Consider the following 7,532-nt stretch of genomic DNA (forward strand, 5'->3'; position numbering starts at 1 on the left):
GCTCCTAGCTATATACCCCAAAGAACTGAAAACAGGGACTCAAACATATACCTGTACACGAATGTACATAGCCACGCTATTCACAATAACTCAAGGGCAGAAACAGCCCAAATGTCCTTTAATAGATAAATGAATAAACAAATTGTAGTAAATACGTGCTATGGAATATTACTGCTACATGCTACAATGTGATGAACAACCTCTACTAAACCATTATGCTAAGTGAAAGAAACTATTATGCTAAGTGAAAGAAGACAGAAGTTCATATAGTGTATGATTCCATCAATGTGAACTATCTAGAACAGCTAAATCCATAAAGACAGAATGCAGACTGGTGGTTGCCAGGGAAATCGGAAAGGAGAAATGGGGAGTGACTCTTTAATTGGTGTGCGGTTTCTTTTGGAGGTGATGAAAAGGTTTTGGAACTATATAGTGGTGGTAGCTCCACAACATTGAATTGAATTGCTCATTTACTTTTAAAAGATTAATTTTAGGTTATGTGAATTTCACCACAATAAATTTAGAAGTCCCAGAAAAGAGCTCCGATTGGCCTCCCCTGGGTCAGGTGCCCACCCTGGCCAATCAACAGGGACTAGGGGTGGGATCCGCCAAGAGATGGCAGCTCCCACTGGGGTTGCATGGTTGCAGGCAGGAGGAGTTACATTTCTTAAATAGGTGGGAGACGAGGTGCCCTTTTGAGAAAATGAAACTTTAATAAAAAAAAAAATCAAACATCAGACCTAAAAGTGAATTTAGAACTACACCGTCAATTTGGTGGCCACTAGTTAAGTACAGTTATTTAGATTTAAATTAGTTCTGTTTTTAAATAGCACTAGCACCTTTCAAGAGCTAGTGGCTCCCACATCGAACGACATAGGTATAGAACTTCCATCACTGGAGAAAGTTCTATTGAAGAGCACTAATTCAGAGATTGTAGAGTCCAGCCCCTTCATTTTATAGAGAGAGGAAGGGACTTACATAAGCACTCAGAAGAATTTAGGGCCACAGCCAGAACCAGCACTCAAGCACCTTGTCTCTTATTTCGACACTCTTTTCCTGTGTTAGCATAATCTGTAGGGTGCTGTCTCTCTTCAGGGAGCTCTCAGTTTCACTGGAGAGGAGACACACCCACAAGAATGACAAGGCAGCCCCTTCGATTCTTTTCACAAATATTATTGAGAGCTTGTGGAGGGCCCAGCACTCGATCATACTGAGAAAAGCCATGTATGCCACAGGGCGACTAGCAAAAGGCCATATAAATATAGGAGAAGTAAGAGATGAAGTTTTTAATTGGAAAGAAGCTCTAATGCTTTTCTGTTTATAAAAGCAACATGCTTATTGCATGCATGTTAGAAAACCTAAAAAAAATATTTAGAAAAATCAATATCACCATAATTTTCATGACTCAGAGATTGTCACAGCGAACATTTTTATATATATCCTACTAGGCTTTTTTTTTTTCTATGCATTTCCAATTACAGGCACAGATATATGGATAGAAATATATTTTATGCATTTTATTCTGTCTCTTGCTTTTTTTTGCTTAATATATCTTGGAAATTTTTTATATCATTGAATGTAGATTCGTGCCATCATTTTAATATCTGTGAGAGATGAGTTTTGAACTGAAGGTTCTAAAAAGCTCCTTTGATGAAGCGGCATTTGCACAGGCTGGATCAGGAGGCAGAGACAGTGGTCACGGCATTCTCAGCAGAGGGAACAGTATGGACAAATGCAGTCAGTGACAGTCCACTCTACCCACTAGAAACCAGTCTTTGATAAAAAAGGGAACTGGGACCCAAAGAGGGGAGGTAGTTTTACCAGGGTCATACAGCAAATTGGTGTTAAGGGTGCGACTTGAACTGGTGTTAAGGGTACGACTCTCAACTCCCAGTCCAGGGCTTTGGCCTCCACAAAGTCCAGTGCACGGTCTTCACGTTGGCATTGAGGCCTGGTTCTCATCCACTTTCATTATCTTAATTGCAGATGACAGCCCATCGTGGATCATGCTCTGCCTTGGCTTCATAGACAGACAGGGAAATCGAGGCCCATTGAAAGAAGGGCTGTTTGAGGTCACTGAGCCACAGGTTAATGATAGCTTGTGTGGAGCGAGCTGGGGCTGGCCTGTGTTCCACCTCAAGACCCTCTCTTCCTCTCCCACGGATTGTGCCTACATCAACCCTGAGTCACAGTCTACCCGCCTTTCTGCTGTGAGTCAGCAGCATTCTTTGGGGCTGAGAGCACCATAGTGCAGCCACAAGGCCCTCCCCTGTGAGCCTGGTGCATCCTCAGCAAGGCTGGATGTTAGAGAGTCAGCCAGATGAGTGGCCTCAGGTCATGGCCTGATAGCCTGGGAGCTGACCTGTGGGGGCCTCGGGGATTTGGATGACTCAAAGAAACCCCAGCTGGGTCTGTGCTACATGGAAGCTGGATGCTGACCCCACGTGCTCTCTGAGAAGGAGCCCGAGCAGAAGGAACTAGCAGACTGGCTGGGAGAGGATGGGAAGAGGCAGTGAGAAGGTTCTCTGACACTCCCCCCACCCCTCTTTGGGCAAGTCACCCCCCAACTCTGCATGCAGGAGTTATGTTCAGAGCACAGGCTTTGCCACATGATAAACCTGGGTTGGGGGTTGGAGTCACAATTCTACCCCTTACTCACAAGTGACCTTAGCAAGTTACTTAACCTCTCTGGGCCTATGAAATGAGAAAACCAGTGTCTACCTCCCAGGGCTGTGGCAGGATGTATAAATGAGATAATGTATGCAATGCACTTAGCCCAGGGAACAGAGAATTATCTAGGGTCTCTTCTGGCATTCTCTTTTTATTCTCTCACGCAATCACTCATTCATTCACTCAACCAGTATTTACTGAGTGCCTACCCAGTGGGGTCAGAGCTGAGAGCAGGGCTTCGAAGGGCTTAGAGGTCACCTAACTGCTGATGTTTGTGCTTAAGACCTTAGCTGAGCAGAGAAAACACAGATGTTGACAGTCATGGTCTCTGCATCATGGGACTTATATTCTAATGGAGAAAAGTGAAACCGGGAAAGGTAAATGGATAATAAGCAAGAAAATTACAGATATAGTTGAGAGTGATCAGGGAGGCCACTTAGATGGAGTGGCCAGAGGTGGCCTCTCTAAGGGGGTGATGTTTACACTGAAATGTGACGGCTGAACCACGAGGAGAAGCCAGCCTTCTGAAGAGGCAGGAGGAGAAGTACTTCCGCCAGGGCAAGAGCAAGGGCAAATATCAGTGCCAGGAGAAGGTCAGATATGAAAGACATGGCAAGGAGGTGGGTGAGGTCGCCATGAACACAGTGGCTGTAGTGAGAAAGGGAGCAACTCAGGATGAGGACAGGGAATGTCCTGTTAAAACGAGTCCATGTCTCTCTAAATGCAATTCATACTTCTGGAGGCTGGGGTTCCAGGGCAAGACCACTGCCACGCCCCCCACCCCCCATACACACACATACATACCGGATCCTAGGAAGAGCTTGACCATTTTCTCAAGAGGGCAGCCTGTGTCCTGTCCAGACTGCTATGACCCTCAGCCCTCACAGCACCAGCAGGGCCCTTGGAGGTGAGCCCCTCCCCGGAGCAGGAAGACCACAGCAAAGCCACCCCACCGCTATTTCTGGCAGGGGCCCTGGCCCTCCAGCTGCATTCCAGGAGCAAACCTGCCCAAATGGTTGGACCTGAGGAATGCAGAGCCTACTCCTATCCCAGACACAAGGAGCCCTTTCTCACCCAGGCCCCAGAGGTGAGTGAGGCTTTACAGGGGCTGGAGGTCACCCGATTTCTGTTGTTTATGGTGAAGGGCTTTCCTGAGCAGGGAAAACACAGCTGTCAGCCAGAGGCCCGGCACAGCACCTGCAGGGAGGGACCAGACGGGGGGCTGCCAGACTCACTGGGGTCCTCTCTTTGCCTACCAAATTCAATCATACTGGCATTCAAGGTCCTGCATCTTGACTTTCCTAAGTAGGGATGACAGCTTGCCATAGATCATCCCCTGAACCCACTTCAGACACAGGGAAACTGAGGTCAGTGAGGGGAGGGGGCCACCCAGCTAGATAATAATTGCTAACATCGAGAACTTACTGTGTGTCAGGCAGTGAGGTGAGAGCGTGACCAACATTTCCCAACAACCCTGTGATGTGGTAACTCATGTTGCTGCTACCTTAGAGATGGGGAAACTGAGGCTTAGAGAAGGTTCAATTACATGCCCAAGGTCAAGGAACTACTAACTGGAGGAATTCGGGTTTGAACCCAGGCCTTCTGACTCTAAAGCTCACTTTTTTTTCCCATTGTGTTTTATTTACTTAAATTAATTCTTTTCTGAAAGGAAACTTGTTATTACTACTATTAATAAAAAGCCCATATTGAGCAAAGGTAAAAATAAATGCGACGAAAACCAAACAACATTACTAAAGTCTAACTAAATACTGTTGCCCTTCAAAGACCTGAGCCTGTGAAGTGTTCTCGCTTGCTCAAAAAGAGAAATTAACACATGTTGGAAAAGTATCAAAGATTCACTTATACTGAACTGAGGCTTTCTCCTTGGAAGAATCTGAAAGCTAAAATGAGATTGAAAGGGAACTCGGTTTTTCGTTGTATGCTTCTCTGTCATGTAATGCGGCTTAGCTATGCAGCCCTCGTTAGTGCTGTCGGCCAAGCGTTTCGGTGTTTTGCCTCCTGTGCCCGAGGAGGGATGATGACACCACCTGATGATCCCTTTGTGGTTGACAGGGGCCACATGACCAGATCTGGTTCTGAACTGTACCTTATCATGGGCTGGAGCATTTAATCGCTGGTGTGAGACCCTCCAACAGTTTTCCAGAGAGCGGCTTCCTCCCAGCCTGGGTCCCAGAGTAAGGACAGTGCAGAGGAGACAGCGGCCCCAACGGAGCCATGGGGAATATGTGACATGAGCAAGAAATAAGCCTTGATGTAATAAGCCATTAAGACTTTTAGGTTGTTTATTTAGGTTGTTTATACCCTAACTATTCCAACTAATCCCATATGTCATCCAGAATCATACTGAAGATACAGCTCCGTCTTCAGAGCCCATAGCCTGAATTACTGGGCTGTGCTGACACTGGCCAAGCCCAAGCCTTCTTGTCTCTTACCTTTACCAAGTCTCCTTCCCTGAGTTCTTTATCTTGGAAAATTAATTATCTTCCCAAAGTGTCCCCTCCTGGGATTTGCTTATGCATTTCCCTCTTCCAAGAATGATACACATTTCCATCTCTGCCCCCGACCAGTGCCGTGGTGAAGAGACAGCTGCCTGCGTTTGGATCTGAGCTCTGTTTTATGAGCTGTGTGATCTTAGGCTGTTCACTTTGCCCCTCTGAGAATCAGTTTTTTCATCTATAAAATGGAGACAGCACTAGGATTATTAAATGGAATACTAAAATGGATACAGCACGGAGTCGTTGTGAGGACTCAATGTGTTAATATCTGTAAGGCACATAGAACAATGTAAGATGTGTATAAGCATTAAACTATCAGAATTATCCCTGCTTGCTGAAATCCTGTGTTGGCCTTGCCTCTGGCCTATGCACTGAAGGCCTGGGACCCTCCCCCTTATTTCCGAGGGTCACTTTTGATATAGGTAGAAAGACTGGATACCTAGTATATTAGTTTGCCAGGGCTGCCAGAACAAAGTATCACAAATTGGGTTGTTTAAAATAACAGAAATGTATTCTCTCACAGTTCTGGAATCTAGACGTCCAAAATCAAGGTGTTGGTAGGGCCATGCTCCCTCTAAGACTCTGGGTAAAATCCTTCTTTACATCTTCCTGGCTCCTAGTGGTGGCCGTCAATCCTTGGCATTCCGTGGCTTACAGAGGCATTACTCCAATATCTGCCTCCATTGTGTCACATGACATTCTCCTTATGTGCCTGTGTCGTCACATGGTGTTCTCTGTGTATGTCTCTTCTCTTCTTATAAGGATACTAGTCATACTGGATTAGCCCCCCACCTCAACCCACTGTGACCTCATTTTAACTTGATTTCATCTGCAAGGCTCTATTTCCAAATAAGGTCACATCCACAGGAACTGGGGTCAGGACTTCAACAGATCTTTTGAGGGACACAGTTCAACCCAAAACACCAGGAGTCAGGAAGTATGGCCCCTTGACCTCTGGCTTTACCCATGGGGACCATGGACGCTGAGAGAGAGAAGGGGATCGGGAAGGTCTGGCCTGGGCACCAGGACACCTGGACCCTAGGACACCCGGCCCCTGCCTTCAGCTCCCAGCGTGACCTTGGGTACTCCCCTTTTCTCTAGGCCTTATTCTTCTTCATGGTAAGATGAGAAAAAGAGCCCCCGCCCCTAACCAGGTTCTCGTGAGACCCAAATGAGGCAGGGGATGCGAAGGGGCTTTGCAGCCTGAAAACCTGTGCACGGATGTGAAGACTTGCCCTCAGGCCTTGGCATCTCTCTCGTGCCTCTCACGTGAGCTGGACAGAGAGTTACTGCAACAGTAGTTTCTCTACCAACCCTGCTGATTAGCCCACGCCAAGGCTGGGCCCTCAGCCCCCTACCCTCTCCATCCCGGGGTTCTCTCTGTGAAGCCATCCTTTCTCCTGGCTTCCTTAGCTCAGCTACTTGGCTCTGCAAGTCTCAGTTTCTTTCTCTGTAAAGTTGGAAGAGTGGTGGCTACTCTGCAGGGTTATTGCAAAGCAGTTAAGTAAGTACCGTGCCTGACACACGGTAAACACGAATAAATATTCATCGATATGGATTTGATCATCACCATAGTGAATAACGATACACCAAACAGTGTATTGTGACCACCGCATCTCCCCTTAGCCTGTGGGCCCACATTCACAAATTCATTCATTAAGTACCCTATTCAGTGCCTGGCCAGGCTTCGAAGAGGAAGGACCTAGTTCTCTTAAAAATCCTGCTGCTCAGGCTTGCTGTGTGCTTGGGCCCTCTCTCTCTGGTCCTTGGATTTCTCATCTGCACAATGGGGCATTAGGCTGGGCAATCTCTGAGAGGCCTGTAGGCTTTCCTGTTATGGATTCCAGCCTGCAGTGGTCCTTTAGGATGCTCTGGCCCTAGACCAGGAATGACAGAGGATAGGCATAGTGGCAGGAATGCAGACGAAGGCCGGGACTCCTGGTTTTGCTCCTGCTCTGCCACCGACATGCCTGGGCACTTTCTTCTACTCTTTGGGGCTTTTTCCTCCTTCATCACAGAAGAGGCAGGCCAGCGTCTAAGCCCTTCCAGTCTGCTTTTCTATAGTTCAACAAACAACTCCCTCTGGAACACGCCAAGGGTGCCCTCCCCACATCCACGTGGTGCACTTCCTCATTTCACTCAGGTCTTTGGCATTTACCAAAGCCTTCTCTTTCCACCGTGCCTAAAACCACATGCATATACCCAGCCATGACACTGTTTTTCCCTAAAACATTTATCATTACCTGATATCAGACTACACATTTATCTGTAGCTTGCTTCTTCCCAGGCTCCCCCACTAGAATATAAGCCCTATAATGGCAAAGATTGTCTCTGTCTTGTTCAACA

Source organism: Pteropus vampyrus, unplaced genomic scaffold (assembly GCF_000151845.1).
Source record: "Pteropus vampyrus isolate Shadow unplaced genomic scaffold, Pvam_2.0 Scaffold185, whole genome shotgun sequence".
Lineage (NCBI taxonomy): Eukaryota > Metazoa > Chordata > Mammalia > Chiroptera > Pteropodidae > Pteropus > Pteropus vampyrus.